The sequence below is a fragment of the Schistocerca cancellata genome, chromosome 2 (assembly GCF_023864275.1).
Source record: "Schistocerca cancellata isolate TAMUIC-IGC-003103 chromosome 2, iqSchCanc2.1, whole genome shotgun sequence".
NCBI classification, from domain to species: domain Eukaryota; kingdom Metazoa; phylum Arthropoda; class Insecta; order Orthoptera; family Acrididae; genus Schistocerca; species Schistocerca cancellata.
This window is the reverse complement of record NC_064627.1, coordinates 461522761-461540936: the sequence shown is the minus strand read 5'-3', so window position 1 is coordinate 461540936 and position 18176 is coordinate 461522761. Positions and strand designations below refer to the sequence as shown.

Genomic DNA, 18176 nt, shown 5'->3' with positions numbered 1-18176 from the left:
GTATGAGCATCTCGCCTGATTCGTCTCAAACTTCTCTTTCATTTGCCTTATCATGCTTTGTTGTGCTAATTTGCGTTTGGGTGTAATCAATGCGAAAGCAGATAGAACATTATCTTGAAACCGTGCACAGGAACAGGGTGAGCCCCCGTGACGTCACCTAACGGCCAGCCGTTTGAAACTGAGGGGTCCACGTGGAGCGATCTGCCGCTGACCACTCGCTCTCCGCCGTCTCCCTTCTCGCTCTCGCCCGCTGCGCGGCTGAGCCGGCCTCACCGGCCGTCGTGTGCGCGCCCTTTAAGTGCGACCCGCGATCAAACACTCCTCTCCAAATGACTACAAATGACTGTCATGTCACAGCTGCATCGGGACGTTATGCGAAATCGGCGATATGCTAGACCGAGTCCCGAACCCAGGAGCCCGCATCTCGTGGTCGTGCGATAGCGTTCTCGCTTCCCACGCCCGGGTTCCCGGGTTCGATTCCCGGCGGGGTCAGGGATTTGCTCTGCCTCGTGATGGCTGGGTGTTGTGTGCTGTCCTTAGGTTAGTTAGGTTTAAGTAGTTCTAAGTTCTAGGGGACTTATGACCACAGCAGTTGAGTCCCATAGTGCTCAGAGCCATTTGAACCATTTTTTGAACCCAGGATCTCTGCGTATTAAGCAGTTGTATTAACCACTGCGCCATCCATACACAATGTTAATTGTAACTGCACGGTCTGTCTCAGCATATTCCTCGGCTGACCCACATTCATACCCAGCACCACCTATCGAAAGTACCTGTCCATTTTCTCCGTGCTTGCTAATTTTAGATTAGGTCGAATGATATCGTGCATCCACACTGAGGGCTGTGGATTCATTGCCCATCGAAACGAACCAGGTATATCAATGTATGGTGTCTGTTCTTTCGGACATGTCCTCACATTCGTATTACTGATTCGCCTTGATGGACAATAAATCGACAACCTTCAGTGCGGGTGCGCAATGTCTTTCGACCTCCAGTGGGAGTCCAGAATTAGTGAGGACTTGGAGGGGGACTGCGGATAGGTGGCGCAATGTGAGAATGTGGGTTGGCTGAGGAGTATTCTGAGACAGACCGTACAGCTATAATAAACATTGTGTATTAATGGCGCAGTGGTTAATGCAACTACCTAGTAAGGATGAGATCCCGGGTTCGAGTCTAGGGTCGGCACACATTCTCACTCACCGCAACTCATTCCGTATAAAAGAGCCGATGCATGTGATATCACCAATTCCTTGCCTTTCCCTTCCTTTCTCCCCCCTCCACCTTCAATTTTCATACTATGTGTCACAGCTGCAGACTGCGTGTGGTGTGTATTCCTTAAGACATGTCTGAAATAATAGATACGACGCATTCATATAATTTGTAACCCTTGCTTGCACATCTGCAATGGTCCGCTCTATTCCCAGTAGTGGTTAATATTCCTCCATTGCGGTAACTGTTTCCATCACGTTCTCCAGTTTTCGTATTTTGACTTTGTTCTCTTCCATTACAATTTTTTTATACACATAACAGACTGACTGCACTTAACGGAGTAATTTCTTTGATACGGAATGGCTTAAATCCATTTAACACATTACTTCTTTTTCTTAAGACCTGAAGAATAACTTTCAATGTGAGAAGCAATACTAATTAGGTAACACTTATTTTTGGCTGTATTGTGACGAAAAGTGTCTTCAAATGAGACAAATTTGCTTCTTCCGTTTTAATACAACCTTTCTTTATCACTTATATCTTCTTTGTCAGAGTCTGTGTTAACAATCTGCACATATTTTATAGGTGACTAATTAAAACTGCTGGCCAACAGAAGATAGTTTATAATCTTCTCTGGTTCTTCAGTACCTGGAAACTTTACGCCGGTTAACTTCTGTGCATTCTTATTACTCCACTTCACAAACTGTAGAATACTGTTAAATACAGCATAGCGGCTGCTTTTTAAGCTATGGGATAATTTAGACAACATATGCAAATTGAAGGGCACAGAGTGCAGTGGAGTATATAGCAACCACAATTGGTTGGCAGTTAATAGATTTGGACAGTCTTCCACTGCGTCAAACACCATCCTTTCCATTGTTATAAATCATAGATTCTACTCTGATAATATCATGTTCTTTAGAAAAAAGACGTAAAAGTTCCTCATAGACACTAATCGTGGTAGTGGTACTTCATAAAATTGATAGCATAGTTGCTCACGCCTAGGCTTGTGATTTGCCATATGAAATTTTCGGTATGATTACAATTCATGCACTCCATTGGCTACTACTCTTTTCTATTATGCTATCAGCTAAGTGTTGATTGATAAGCTTTTCTAGAATCAGCTGCGAAGACCATGGTAGTAGAAGAGAGATGGCGGCATGCGTGCAATTTTGATATCACATCGATATGCAATCCCACCGCAAACCACAGATGACATCATGTGTTTCCCTCAGCCTGCATGTGGCTCACAACCCCTCCTCCCTCCCCACCTCCCCCTCCCTGTCCCCTGCCTACCCTATTGGCAGGAATTTCGTATTTCGGTGGGAATTTCGAATTTTTCGGGAATTTCGAATTTTGATGGCAATTTCTTTGTTCCAGGGCTGAGCTGACGTCACACACCCCTCTCCCACCCCCCTACCCTTCACCCGGAAATCGGCGGGAAATTAAAAATTCCAGCACCATTTTGGGGATTCAAACCCTAGTCCTCGTGGTCAGAAAGCTTAAGTGCACCCCCCCTAATGCAATTATACCATCAGACGCGGTTGGAATTGTCGGGAAATTAAAAATGGTGGTGTCCTTTCCGTATCTTGAACCCTGGTCCTTCTGGACGGAAAGCCCAAGTGCACCCCTCCAACACATGAAAACTGTCCAGATGCAGGAGAGGAAGGTTAGGTTAGTGTACTTTATTTGTTTTCGTTGGGAAACTGAAGTAAAGATCGGTCTGAATTACGCAGTTAATAATACAGATGTCACATCTATCACCCTTAATATTGTGAGGGGGCGGGGTGGAGGAGGTGTACCCAAGAGATATGGTGTTAGGGCGAAACTGCTATATTATCCTACACATGAGCAAAACTACCTAACATCAGGACTTCTTTAGGCAGGCGGATTGCCACCAGAGCTGTGAGGGTGCGCCGGCCGGTGTGGCCGAGCGGTTCTAGGCGCTTCAGTCTGGAACCGCGTGACCACTGCGGTCGCAGGTTCGAATCCTGCCTCTGGCATGGATGTGTGTGATGTTCTTAGATTAGTTAGGTTTGAGTAGTCCTAAGTTCTAGGGGACTGATGACCTCAGATGTTGAGTCCCATAGTGCTGAGAGCCGTTTGAACCATTTTTGTGGGGGTGCTATTGTAAACAGCAATAAGACTGTTACATCTCGTTTGGCTACTGATTGCGGTGCTTATACCCTCGTAAGAAGTTTCTGCTTATTCGAGTGCATTTTCGTCCATCAGGCTGTCGGTGGTACCAAAATGTATCAGCTATCGAAAATATTCACGTTAGTTTTCCTCACACTATTTCCCAGTGAGACATAGCCACATCCATCAAAACTAATACTACTACTAATTATAAGCTCAACTAATGCAGAAAGTGTGACTGAGGGTATGTACAGGTATGTTTCCAACTTAAAAATCGTGTAAAATCCACTAATTTCTTGAGAGACAGACCATCAGTCTCCAGACGTCATTCTATTTTGATTATAAGCAGTTTGAGCTGTGGATATACACTTACAATGCCATCCTTGGACCCCAGGATAGTGCATAAGGAGGAAGTTTTATCATTTTAAAATTTGTCACCATAGTGATTGGTGTAGGAAACTTGCAGAGTGGTTGTTTATGTGATGTTGGACAAGTATCTTGCATTAGAGTATTAAGAGCGTTGCATTCCGCGAGACAAATACTTCGGAAACCATATGGCATTAACAATACGACATTTTTAGATGCAGTACCATGTAACCATAGGAGTGTGTGATTATGCTCCATGATCATTTCTCTCATGCTGGTACCTTCCTGGTACTGGCTCCAGGCACCGGAATAATGCTTCAGAATTGATAGCACAGTTCATTTATGTGAAAAGTTTCAAATTCCATCCGTCTGGAGCTCCATCATGTACAAACCATAAATTTCTTCTTAACTGCCTGTTACATCACCGCAACACTCTCATGTCTACGACACACCTATTAGAGGCACTACACTCCTCGACACACACACATCTCAAGAGATCTTGTGCTTATGGATGGGTGCCATGGGTAAGATTGGTGCTGCAGGGAGGAGTGGCCAAGAACAATGTGGGAGGGATCTGTCAATCTACAATTTTATTCTACAAATGCGAGAATACTCTGTGACGCCCATCCACACAGGGAAAGGTGACCAGTCGTTATTGTAAATTCTGTGTTACGATAGTTGCGCTGGAAATATGTAGAAAATCTAATTGCATCGGTATAGCACGCAGTCTGGTATAGTTCGGTGTATATGATCAAATTTACATATTGCACAACCATCTAGCTGCATACACAATCTAGTATATGGTACTTGCAAAGTAGTGGAGGGGTGATTTAGTGATGATGCAGAAATTGAGAAGCATTCTGCTGTGTTACTGACTGGCATTGAAATTACGAAACAGCTGGTAAAACTGCTAAAATTGATCATGCTATCAACTGCAGTGTGTACTGCAGTACATCGTCCCATATTAACAGTGTGTTTCCCATCCCATCCATCCACTGGTACGCTGCTGATTACAGCATAATGACTGACTGACAGCACTTGGTTTAGGTGGAGAAAGCCTTGGCGATGCGCTGCATATTTGCTACTTGTCACTGTGGAGCGTGGGATTAAATGTAGAGGCCATCACATTCAGACAGTTGTTTGGAAGCATTCCTCAATGTTTCAGACTTTTCCTATTTCCATATGCTGCGATGCCCTCCACATGTTTTTATTTTTTTTTTTCACCAATAAGATAACAGTACTTCTTTTTATGTTCACTACCTTGCACTTGTTGTGAACAGTGATGGTCAACACCAGAACAATAATCATGTACATGACAGCAAAATGAGTAAACAATGCTCGTCGAAATGGAGCACTGAAATATCTGCTACCCTGTCACTGTGGAAGATGAGACTAACTGTGTAGGTCATTATCTTCAGATAGCTGTTGGAAACGCTCTACAAATTCTGCAAACTCTTCCAGTTTCCATATGTTGTGATGTCTTCCACATTTTTGTCAGTGAGAAACATTACCTCTGTGTTTTATTTCTACTGACCTGTGTGTTGTGGGAGCTGCATAGCTTACACCATGCGATGTTCAGCTCTCTGTGCAAGGTGTATAGCGGTGTACGAAACTGTAGTTGTACCTGCTTGGATGTGTTAAAGCTGAAAAAAAAAAACAGTCTATTAAATTGCTTATGAGGGACCAATACAGAAACCCTCTCTTGTGATTGATAGTCTCCTGGATATGGTCTTCCTCCAGTGCAGTTGACAAAACTTTATACAGATATGTGCAAGTGACTTCGAGCACTGGCCACTTGCTCCAATGGCTTGATACGTGTATATGTAATATGCTCAATGCCAAAACACAGATGGTGTTTGTTTTTTCAATATATTGGAAGAGAGAGATGTGGTAAAATCTTATTGGAGCCTCTATTACAAGGAGTGGTATAACTCGTTAAAGTTTGGATGCAGATAATGCTCTAAAAACTATACCGATTTTGCTCATAAAACTAATAGAAATCGGATTTATCTATTCTTAAGGAATCATAACTGTTTTTATGATTATCGTTACAATTGTGTATTTAAAAACAGACATTACAGTAAGTCCTGTGTTATTTCATAACCTCTAATTATAAAGTAGACAGCATTCGAATTACAGCTCATTGTGGAACCTAGAAATGATAGTGTTTTTTTCCCATCATATGAGTATATTGTGGGCTGTGATGATCAAATTGCTTACAAAACTAGAACACAAAAATCTGCTGTATGATTGAAGCTTTACAGTCATGTTGGTATAGAGGGGCTATGGAGCAAAAACGTCAAATGTAAGCACGCATACAGTAAATGGTTTTGATGTAGTAGATGAGAGAGAGAGAGACACACAGTGAAATCTTACAGGAAGTTCTACTACAGTACAAGCTCTCACGATTTGTTTCATAAACGCCGGTGTGATAGAGCTTCACATTTGTAAAACGGGATTTGCCATAGTGTACAAAACAGCAATATCCCCTTGAATTATAGCTTGTTGTTTTCGAACGTAAAAAGGATTGCTCTTTCTAACATGAAAGCAAATAGTGTGAAAGATTGTGTTCTCTAACGGTATTTCACCTGTTGGCAGTGTTTGTAATATACATGTACAAGACAGTTTATTTACAGACACTTATTTGAACACGAGAGACGCTAACAGACCACGTAATCTGTCCATCAAGCTGAAATAAATTGCTTAACACAGATGTTTTTACTTCGCAGTTTAAATTCTCGCTTTTTTTATTCTGATAACAGTTTCGAAACCACGAGGACATTGTGCATTGATCGGAAATTTTCGCAGCAAAAAAGTGGAAGGTTTTTCCCAATTTTATACAGGGTGGATTTGTATAGGCCTCTGATCATTTGTGATCAGATGCGGCGCACTTCGATGGATGTTGCAAAATAATGAGCAGTATACCAATAAATAATGATAAACTTACATTAAATAAGAGAACACAGCATCCATTTTTTGAAAGAGTATTAAGTAAAACTGCACTTAACTTTTCGAAGGAAGAAGGCCTAATTTTACAAAAAGGTTTAAAGTACAATGTAGCCCCTAGGCTTAGTGACTCTACAGTAAGAGATGATTTTGTGGTTGATCTTGAAATTGGTCTAGACAGTGGTAAAGTAGATAAGGCCCAACAAGTTAGGATAGCTCATGAATGTAACTACATCATAGAAAAATAAATGTCAGCTATGAGCAGCATTTGCGCTAAAAAAGCAAAAGTGATTAATAATATTAATCGTAAATTGAAAAATAATGAAGCTTTAATAACTAAAGCCGATAAAGGCGATACAGTTGTTGTTGCCTATAAAAACGAGTATATAGACAAAACGCTACAATGCTTCGAGGAAAACGGCATCACTAAAACTAGTACAGATCCCACCGTTAACCTGCAAAAAGAAATTCGAATCTGTTAAACAATACTGAAAACTTGTCCGAGAAATTTCAGAAAAACTGGTTAGTGAACTTGAATTCAAAGTCTCCCGTTTTAAGAAGCCAGTTCAAGATTCACGAAACCAGCAACCGATCCGTCCAATCGTAAATAGTATAGAAGGTGCTCACCACAAGTTACCTAGACATGCAGAAAATGAACTCGAGAAACCTTTTAATTCTGACAGTAATTTTTCCTTTAAAAATAGTCAAGATCTGATTAGTAGAATGAAAATGCATTCCTAGTACTAGGTTGTTGTCCTTTGGTATTACAAGCCTGTACACAAATGTTCCGAGTGACATGACACTTGAAATCGTTGGAAAGAACCTGTTACAGCATAAAAACTTAACTGCGATACAAATTACAGATCTGATGAGGTTGTCAAAGGTAGTGCTCAAATACAATTATTTTACTTTAACGGTAAATTGTATGTTCAATCCTTTGGGTTGCAAATGGATTGTCCCTAAACTAGCATCCTAGCTGACATTTTCATTTCCTCCCTTGAAGATGGCTTCTTCAAAACCAAGTCACAGTTAGTGAGTAAAATACGGTTTTACGCGCGTTATGTAGACGACTTAATTTTTGCATTTAATGGAACTGGCCAAGAATTAGAGTTGTTATTTAACACTTTTAACGGCTTCCACGAGAAAATTAAATTTATGAAAGAAATTCAGAATGAGAATAGTGACCTAAATTTCCTTGATCTGAAATTACACATACAGAATAGCAATGTCCCTTTTGATATTCATCGTAAGACAACCTACTCTGATAATATTGTTCCATCAGATTCTTCCTACCCACAGGCTCATAAAGTTGCGCTTTTCCGTTCAGCAATAAATCGTGCTTCAGTAACGCCACTTTTCCTATACGATTTTCAGAAAGAAATTAACTTGTTTAAGACTATTGCTAGCAATAATGGTTATAAACTAGACTTAGTTTCCCAGATACTTAGCAAAAAATTTTCATCTCTAGGTGACAACAAACTGAAGAGTAATGAAGAGGGAAATGTTAAGTTTATTTCGATACCGTTTGTAGGTAACGTGTCCTACGGGATTGGCCGTCTTCTGACTAGAAGATACGGTTGTAAAGTTACCTTTTTTACGAACAATAGTTTGGAGAAAAATTTATTACATACATTAAAAACTGAACAAGATTCTTTCACATATTCAGGCATCTATAAAATCGTCCTTAAAGACCGCCCTAGCTATTATGTAGGGCAAACCGGTAGAGCTAATAAAGTTAGATACAAGGAGTACCTGTTGGGTAATAAAGGGGGAAATGTGCATAATTCTTCATTTGCTGAAAATTTACTTATTTCAGACTATGCACCAAGGGAATTAGAAGAAATCGTAATTTTACATAAGGAAATTAAACACTGGAAATTGGATTTATTAGAAGAACTTGAAATTTATAAACATCTTGCTAAGAGAGACTGTAACATTTTGAACGATCAGTTGCAACTCGCGAGTAAGCACTTCCTTAATGGATTTAAATCGCAGCTCACGGTGACATACGTGTTTACCGATCTAATATAGGTGAATGAACCGGTTCCCTCAAAATATTGTTTCTTTACTGTTAAGCGACTGACATTTCATATCACTAAGGTTCACTTTTCGTGGCCTTTTCAACACGTTTCTGCAGCTGAAATTCCAAAAATGGTATTAGTACAGTTAAGCAGAAGGGTCTCATTTCTATGTTTTGTTGCAACTTTATTCATTTCATTCTATCTTCCAGCCTTCTTTGTAACAGAAGTAATTTTTTGTGATAGTTATCTCCTGCACACCACAGCCATGTGCAGTATCATTTTGCTATATAAATGTTTTACAGGTAATTTTATATTTAACGTATATCTCTAAGCATTTATTAGTGGTCTTCTACACTCCTGGAAATGGAAAAAAGAACACATTGACACCGGTGTGTCAGACCCACCATACTTGCTCCGGACACTGCGAGAGGGCTGTACAAGCAATGATCACACGCACGGCACAGCGGACACACCAGGAATCGCGGTGTTGGCCGTCGAATGGCGCTAGCTGCGCAGCATTTGTGCACCGCCGCCGTCAGTGTCAGCCAGTTTGCCATGGCATACGGAGCTCCATCGCAGTCTTTAACACTGGTAACATGCCGCGACAGCGTGGACGTGAACCGTATGTGCAGTTGACGGACTTTGAGCGAGGGCGTATAGTGGGCATGCGGGAGGCCGGGTGGACATACCGCCGAATTGCTCAACACGTGGGGCATGAGGTCTCCACAGTACATCGATGTTGTCGCCAGTGGTCGGCGGAAGGTGCACGTGCCCGTCGACCTGGGACCGAACCGCAGCGACGCACGGATGCACGCCAAGACCGTAGGATCGTACGCAGTGCCGTAGGGGACCGCACCGCCACTTCCCAGCAAATTAGGGACACTGTTGCTCCTGGGGTATCGGCGAGGACCATTCGCAACCGTCTCCATGAAGCTGGGCTACGGTCCCGCACACCGTTAGGCCGTCTTCCGCTCACGCCCCAACATCGTGCACCCCGCCTCCAGTGGTGTCGCGACAGGCGTGAATGGAGGGACGAATGTAGACGTGTCGTCTTCAGCGATGAGAGTCGCTTCTGCCTTGGTGCCAATGATGGTCGTATGCGTGTTTGGCGCCGTGCAGGTGAGCGCCACAATCAGGACTGCATACGACCGAGGCACACAGGGCCAACACCCGGCATCATGGTGTGGGGAGCGATCTCCTACACTGGCCGTACACCACTGGTGATCGTCGAGGGGACACTGAATAGTGCACGGTACATCCAAACCGTCATCGAACCCATCGTTCTACCATTCCTAGACCGGCAAGGGAACTTGCTGTTCCAACAGGACAATGCACGTCCGCATGTATCCCGTGCCACCCAACGTGCTCTAGAAGGTGTAAGTCAACTACCCTGGCCAGCAAGATCTCCGGATCTGTCCCCCATTGAGCATGTTTGGGACTGGATGAAGCGTCGTCTCACGCGGTCTGCACGTCCAGCACGAACGCTGGTCCAACTGAGGCGCCAGGTGGAAATGGCATGGTAAGCCGTTCCACAGGACTACATCCAGCATCTCTACGATCGTCTCCATGGGAGAATAGCAGCCTGCATTGCTGCGAAAGGTGGATATACACTGTACTAGTGCCGACATTGTGCATGCTCTGTTGCCTGTGTCTATGTGCCTGTGGTTCTGTCAGTGCGATCATGTGATGTATCTGACCCCAGGAATGTGTCAATGAAGTTTCCCCTTCCTGGGGCAATGAATTCACGGTGTTCTTATTTCAATTTCCTGGAGTGTATAAGAGCTTGTCATGTAGCTTTAATGTAAAATTTTTCTACTTAACACGAGCAAGACGCAGTGCTTACGCGCATGTATATAGCGCCCATTGATTTCCCATTTTCCTTATCACTTAAGCTTCCATAGTGTTAAGCGAAAGTTTTTTCCTTTTATCGTTTTTCTTTTTAGTGATGTTGTTTAGCTTATATTTGGTTCGTTTTCCCCACGCATTTGTAACAGTGATCTTTTGTAAATAGAATTCTACCTTCTACATGCTGAATTTATGTGCTGTACTACTGTCAGGAAAGGTATACCAGTAAATCTATTACATTTTAGTAGCCTTTTAAAGGAAACTACATGCTTACTTTAATATAAAAAGTGGTTATGTAACACAAGCAAGGGGCAATTCTTATGTGCATGTGTTTAGCGCCTTCTGCAGCCAATTTTTCCTGGTCGCTTGAGCCTGTATATTCGTAACAGCTGACCTCTGTCTCTGGCATGATGTACCGGTATGCTTAAAGTACGCAAATATTTTGTGCTGCGACTTCCGTTATAATATTATGTTGCCGAGAGCCTATACCTCTGGGCATTTACCAGTGAGCATTCATTCTGAAGTACGCTAAATATAATCTGGCTGCTATGTAAAGCCATTGTTTGGGATTATTCTTGTTTTTGTAAATTTTATATATGACAATATCCGCTCGGTTTCAGATATTCCAATGTACCATCATGTGATGTGACAAGTGAGTAAGCTTACCCCACAAATATTTTTCTATTAGTACTTTGTTTGTTTGTAAAAATAATTTTTGTAACGCGTTGTATACATTTTTATGGCCCACTTCTCCTGAAGAAGGCATTTTTAGAAATATCGAAGTAAACCTTTGTTTTGCAGCTGGTTGGCTGATTTTTTCAACCTCTCCATAGCGATTTTGCTCATAAAACTAAAAGAAAATGGACTGCATCTATCTTCGTGGAAAGAGAACATTTACTATCGTCACGATTGTGGTCTTCGTTGTAATAGGTGCTCGGTTATCAGAGATACGTTGACATTAAATACAATTGTTCTCCATCGGAGACTACGGGTCGCTTGTGATGGCGATGTGGGGACAGTCCAATGTGTGGTCTCCCGATACAGCTTCGGGGTCGGGGTGGTGCCGCTAAATTTCCCTTTCGTAATGGCGGAAGGCCATTGCCACAAGGAGATCGCGACGTTGTGCCACGCCCTATGGCCACAGCTGCGGAACACTCTGCTCTCAGATACAACACGGGTTGAGTGGACGTTTGAAAAACGATCTTTAGAGCTAGTAATTTCATTGTTCCAGAATGAGATTTTCACTCTGCAGCGGAGTGTGCGCTGATATGAAACTTCCTGGCTGATTAAAACTGTGTGCCCGACCGAGACTCGAACTCGGGACCTTTGCCTTTCGCGGGCAAGTGCTCTACCATCTGAGCTACCGAAGCACGACTCACGCCCGGTACTCACAGCTTTACTTCTGCCAGTATCTCGTCTCGTACCTTCCAAACTTTACAGAAGCTCTCCTGCGAACGAGATACTGGCAGAAGTAAAGCTGTGAGTATCGGGCGTGAGTCGTGCTTTGGTAGCTCAGATGGTAGAGCACTTGCCCGCGAAAGGCAAAGGTCCCGAGTTCGAGTCTCGCTCGGGCACACAGTTTTAATCTGCCAGGAAGTTTCAATTTCATTGTTGTTGCACAGGGGTCCACTCTTTCCGAGAAATACGTTTAACAAATTGCGAGAAGCGTTCTCTTCTTGCCTTTTATCTATGTGTGACATTTCTGCAGACTGGAGATGGTATACGAATGCCTCCAGAAGGATCGCTTTGTGGACAATGTAAAATAGAACAGACCTCTATCCCTACCTACAGTGAGGAAAGAGAGAAATTGGAGAGGGGGTAGTGGGGGGGGGGTCAGATTGCGTCCAAATTGGTTAGTTCGTGAGCGACCATTGAGGAGAACGCACGTTCAACCACCGCCCTGTCTGCATTCTTTTGGGATGACGATTTTCCCCAGTGCATGTGTTGCATTATGTCCCATTCATTATGAGTGCTGGTTTTTTCACAACAATTTCGATGTGTAATTAGGACAAAGGTCCATTTTCCATCAGTTGTGGTAGCGTATATTGGCATCAATTGCGTGGGGTGCAAGGTGATTGTCGAATACGTGTCTGCAGCGAACTCTGGCATCAAACATGGATAAATAAAGTCCTCAAATGTATGCTTACAGCTAATACACTTTTTAAACTCCTCTCTGTCCAACACCAGCACCTCGTCAATTGAATATTTTTCTCATAAAAAAAATGAAGACAGTACCTTACACTACAGCCTTACACCACATTTGTAGGCGTAGGGTAGAGATTGAGTGCGTCTGCCACTAGTTTTGAGTCGTATTGTGAAATCTTTTCGCACCAGGATAACACCAGTTGTATGGCGTCGTCAACTTTTGAGCTTCATTGCGGTTTTAAGCAGTCCTTGTGTAGCGCTACACATATACACTCCTGGAAATTGAAATAAGAACACCGTGAATTCATTGTCCCAGGAAGGGGAAACTTTATTGACACATTCCTGGGGTCAGATACATCACATGATCACACTGACAGAACCACAGGCACATAGACACAGGCAACAGAGCATGCACAATGTCGGCACTAGTACAGTGTATATCCACCTTTCGCAGCAATGCAGGCTGCTATTCTCCCATGGAGACGATCGTAGAGATGCTGGATGTAGTCCTGTGGAACGGCTTGCCATGCCATTTCCACCTGGCGCCTCAGTTGGACCAGCGTTCGTGCTGGACGTGCAGACCGCGTGAGACGACGCTTCATCCAGTCCCAAACATGCTCAATGGGGGACAGATCCGGAGATCTTGCTGGCCAGGGTAGTTGACTTACACCTTCTAGAGCACGTTGGGTGGCACGGGATACATGCGGACGTGCATTGTCCTGTTGGAACAGCAAGTTCCCTTGCCGGTCTAGGAATGGTAGAACGATGGGTTCGATGACGGTTTGGATGTACCGTGCACTATTCAGTGTCCCCTCGACGATCACCAGTGGTGTACGGCCAGTGTAGGAGATCGCTCCCCACACCATGATGCCGGGTGTTGGCCCTGTGTGCCTCGGTCGTATGCAGTCCTGATTGTGGCGCTCACCTGCACGGCGCCAAACACGCATACGACCATCATTGGCACCAAGGCAGAAGCGACTCTCATCGCTGAAGACGACACGTCTCCATTCGTCCCTCCATTCACGCCTGTCGCGACACCACTGGAGGCGGGCTGCACGATTTTGGGGCGTGAGCGGAAGACGGCCTAACGGTGTGCGGGACCGTAGCCCAGCTTCATGGAGACGGTTGCGAATGGTCCTCGCCGATACCCCAGGAGCAACAGTGTCCCTAATTTGCTGGGAAGTGGCGGTGCGGTCCCCTACGGCACTGCGTACGATCCTACGGTCTTGGCGTGCATCCGTGCGTCGCTGCGGTCCGGTCCCAGGTCGACGGGCACGTGCACCTTCCGCCGACCACTGGCGACATCGATGTACTGTGGAGACCTCACGCCCGACGTGTTGAGCAATTCGGCGGTACGTCCACCCGGCCTCCCGCATGCCCACTATACGCCCTCGCTCAAAGTCCGTCAACTGCACATACGGTTCACGTCCACGCTGTCGCGGCATGCTACCAGTGTTAAAGACTGCGATGGAGCTCCGTATGCCACGGCAAACTGGCTGACACTGACGGCGGCGGTGCACAAATGCTGCGCAGCTAGCGCCATTCGACGGCCAACACCGCGGTTCCTGGTGTGTCCGCTGTGCCGTGCGTGTGATCATTGCTTGTACAGCCCTCTCGCAGTGTCCGGAGCAAGTATGGTGGGTCTGACACACCGGTGTCAATGTGTTCTTTTTTCCATTTCCAGGAGTGTAGTTGTGTAATTAGGACCAGATCTGTACGATTAATTATATAATTAGGACCAATCTGTACGATTAATTATATAATTAGGATCAATCTGTACTTCAGTTCCCCAATCAAAATAAATAAAGTACACTAAACTAACCTTCCTCTCCAGTGTCTGAACAGTTTTCATGTGTTGGGGGTGCATGTGGGCTTTCCGCCCACAAGGACCAGGGTTTGAGACTCGGAAAGGACACCGTCATTTTTAATTTCCCATCAATTTCAAGCGCCTCTGGTAGTATAATTGTATTAGAGGGGTGCACTTAGGCTTTCTGTCCAGGGGGACCAGGGTTTGAGTCCCGGTAAGGGTGCTGAAATTTTTAATTTCCTGCCAAGTCCCGAGTAGGTGTTGGGATGGAACAAAAAAAATTCTCACCTAAATTCGAAATTCCCGCCAAAATTCTAAATTGCCTACAAAATTCGAAATTTCTGCCAGTAGGTTAAGTGGGGATGGGGAGGGGGAGGGTGGGGAGGAAGGAAGGGGGCTGGGACCCATATGGAGACCAAGAAAAACACGATTTCATCTGGATAGGGGGTGTTGAGTGATTGGGTGCGTAATTAACTGATCAGTTTAATTAATTTGCATATCAATTTGTCATCAATTTCATATACTACCCACGCTATTATGTATGGCAGCCAGTGTACCGGTACTTTGCTGCCCATAGCAATTCTGTGTTCTGTCAGAGGCACTGTAGGCAATGGCCCCCATGGAAAGAACAAGACTTGAAGCTCTAACAACAGTTCTCCCATCCGTATCCCTGCGTTCCCCTCATAGTTTATTCTTCTCATGCAAAGCAGTCTTACAAGGGAACCTCCCCATCGCACCCTCCTCAGATTTAGTTATAAGTTGGCACAGAGGATAGGCCTTGAAAAACTGAACACAGATCAATCGAGATCTTTTGCTTATTTTTTCCATAGTTCCACAGAACTTCTTCCTGTTTTCTCGATTGATTTGTGTTCAGTTTTTCATGGCTTATCCACTGTGCCAACTTATAACTAAATCTGAGGGGGGTGCGATGGGGAGGTTCCCTTGTTAGCAGCATCCTGTGTCTTTTCGTAGCTTCTGCCAGAATTTCTAACATTGCCACTAACGTTCCCTTTAACAAGTGAACCTCATCCGTGCCAAAATTATCCACATTGGTGAGAATTACCTTGCCTCCATTCTTTTTCCGTACATGTACAATACTACGTTTCACTAAACAACACGCTGCATCTAACACATCTCTACCCTCCAGTCGTTCCACTATACACAATACGCCAATTGGTAAGTCCGGCTCAACACTCACCCACAGCGGCTTCTCGGTGCCACTCAATGCACAGACTTGCGAGTTAAGTCTTAACGTCACTGATCATTGTTTGCCTTGTGTAGCAGATGTTCCTCGCTACAGATCAACACTGGCGACAGATGCTCTGGCAGCAATGTCTTCCCATTAATTTAGACCACACGTCGTCGAAGATCAATGGTGATGAAGCAGAAAGTTGAACCCTAGGATCATGCTGAAGCCGTCGGTTACAAGAAACACCACTTCTACACTCTGCCTAAACTTGGTTGGCTCCAAGTGAAAACCAATTATAAGTTGGTGGGTCCCATTGCCTCCTATCCACTAAAACTCTATAGGCCACCGGCACATGCCCAGTAAAAACTTATAATTCTTACCATCAACTACACCCATTAAAGCACATTTCGCCTCTGCATTCGTATTTACTGCATTTGTTTTTACTGGGAACGCCTTTCGGAGGTTTCAGACCATATCTACAATTATTCCCTTAAAACTGCTGCTGCTGCTTCATACTACTCCTACAGTTCTTCCCATAAAACCGCTGATAGTTCGTACCACCCCTATTGTTCCATGGCTGGCGCTACTGCCTCTACACATACCCTCTACTCCCACAGATGAAGCACCGTATATTCGCTGCAAACACATTTCGTCTACCCCTTATCCCTGTCTCTTCAGACTCCATTGCTAGCTTAACTGCTGCATGGAGATCCTTAGGCGCACCAGTACACATCCTCCTAGACATTCTCGGTGTTAAACGTCACAGGAAAGCATCTAGTGTACTCTGCTCGGCTTCCTATAACAGTTCCTTTGCCTCATCATATTAATTTTTCGATTCATGTGCACAAAATCCTCTATGGATTCCTTAGGCCTCTTAAAAATTACACATAACTGCTCACAGATCAAAATGCGTCTTACAACTTTGCACCAGTCCTTGCCTGAGCCGTTCAAAAACGTTTCTGCCTTTTCCAGTGTACTCGTGCAAAGGACTCCACTTCTCCCAAAAGACACAGTCTTGCTGTTTGCAACAACTATTTGTACGACTATCTCCCTGTCTCATCCGATGACAGGAAATCTTCTACAAATGATAATACATCCTCGGATGACCTACCAGAAAAGATTCGCAATAGCTGGATTTACCTCTAGACTCTGCGACTTCAACAACCCCAACATTCCATCCTTCTCTGCTATCTTATTATTCACAAACGTATTTTCTGCTCTCAACCACGTTGCGTCATTTACTAATGACTGCGTAGCTAATTTACAAATTCTATAACAATAACCCAACGACAAAAAGAATAGAAGACATCTTGTTTAATAGCACTATCACACTTATTTTGTATGTCCAAAACAAAACAAGAAAAAGAGCCACCTCGACTCCCTGCATTGCCTCATCATATGACCAAAATAACATATAACATTTAAAACAAACAACTGCCTCAGATTCGGCACAAGGGACAGAGTGCCCAAGTAAATTACATTGCGCAAATCACACAGGTTCTAACACTGATCCTTACTATTACCATTGAAGTGGGAGACATCCACTGGTTCCTCAGGCCTCATCAAAGTAATTTTTCAGTTACGACTCTTAACTATCTACTCCATGACTGTCACCAAAACACATATATTAGCGTAACTCACCTCACAACGAAGACACCATAGGCTGCGGTTCAAGTGTGATGCTGCAGGGGATAACACCTGCTTCCCTGCCCACTGGCATAACGTCAGCTCTCTTGACACCACTCTGTAGGGACGACACCTGTTTCAGGCACCACTCCATGGTGTGGGTGGTGGCGTGACGGGCTGGTGGAGCCCTCTGATCGAGAGAAATATTCTCTTAGATTTATTTAGTTCTTTGGATCATTATTTGCATGCATATAATTGTGTAATTTGCGAAATGGATAAGATAGAAACTTTAAAACATGTGAAATTCATAAAATTGTGCATAAACGTACATATGCAGTTTAATAAGCCGTAAATACACAAACACAAGCGCACAACGTACATAAGAAGCAAGGCTCGAGGTCATCTCCCGAGGCTGGTCTCGGCGCGGTTAAGTGGAGGAAGCAGTTGTAGTAACAAATAGTACTGTCATACTTTATGCGTAAATCACGGAGAGCTAATATCACAACATACAAGCAAGCAGCAATAGCTATACTAGAATAGACTATGCTAATTCTTGTGAGAGCGGGTCGTAGTTTTTACCTAAGCCCTCCCACTTGAAATAGCTTGGTAAAGCGACCATTTTTGCTATCTAATCTTTCCTTTTGCCTATTATTTTCTTGTTAATGATATAGTAAAATTTGTTTTTTCCCTTTTCTTTCCCAAATTGTACTTTGTATATCCTGTATTTCTTTTGTTTTGTTTTTCTTTTTAATCAAAATTGCCGGCCGCGGTGGTCTAGCGGTTCTAGGCGCTCAGTCCGGAGCCGCGCGACTGCTACGGTCGCAGGTTCGAATCCTGCCTCGGGCATGGATGTGTGTGATGTCCTTAGGTTAGTTAGGTTTAAGTA

The 18176-nt window shown here is 43.9% G+C and overlaps 1 non-coding gene across 1 annotated transcript; it reads left to right on the top strand.

Moving 5' to 3' along the window:
- The first annotated feature begins 3128 nt into the window (after positions 1-3128).
- Positions 3129-3212, top strand: Trnas-gga (transfer RNA serine (anticodon GGA)). The gene is given in 2 exon segments: positions 3129-3168; positions 3178-3212. It is a non-coding gene; the product is annotated as a tRNA-Ser (tRNA).
- Positions 3213-18176: the final 14964 nt, after the last annotated feature.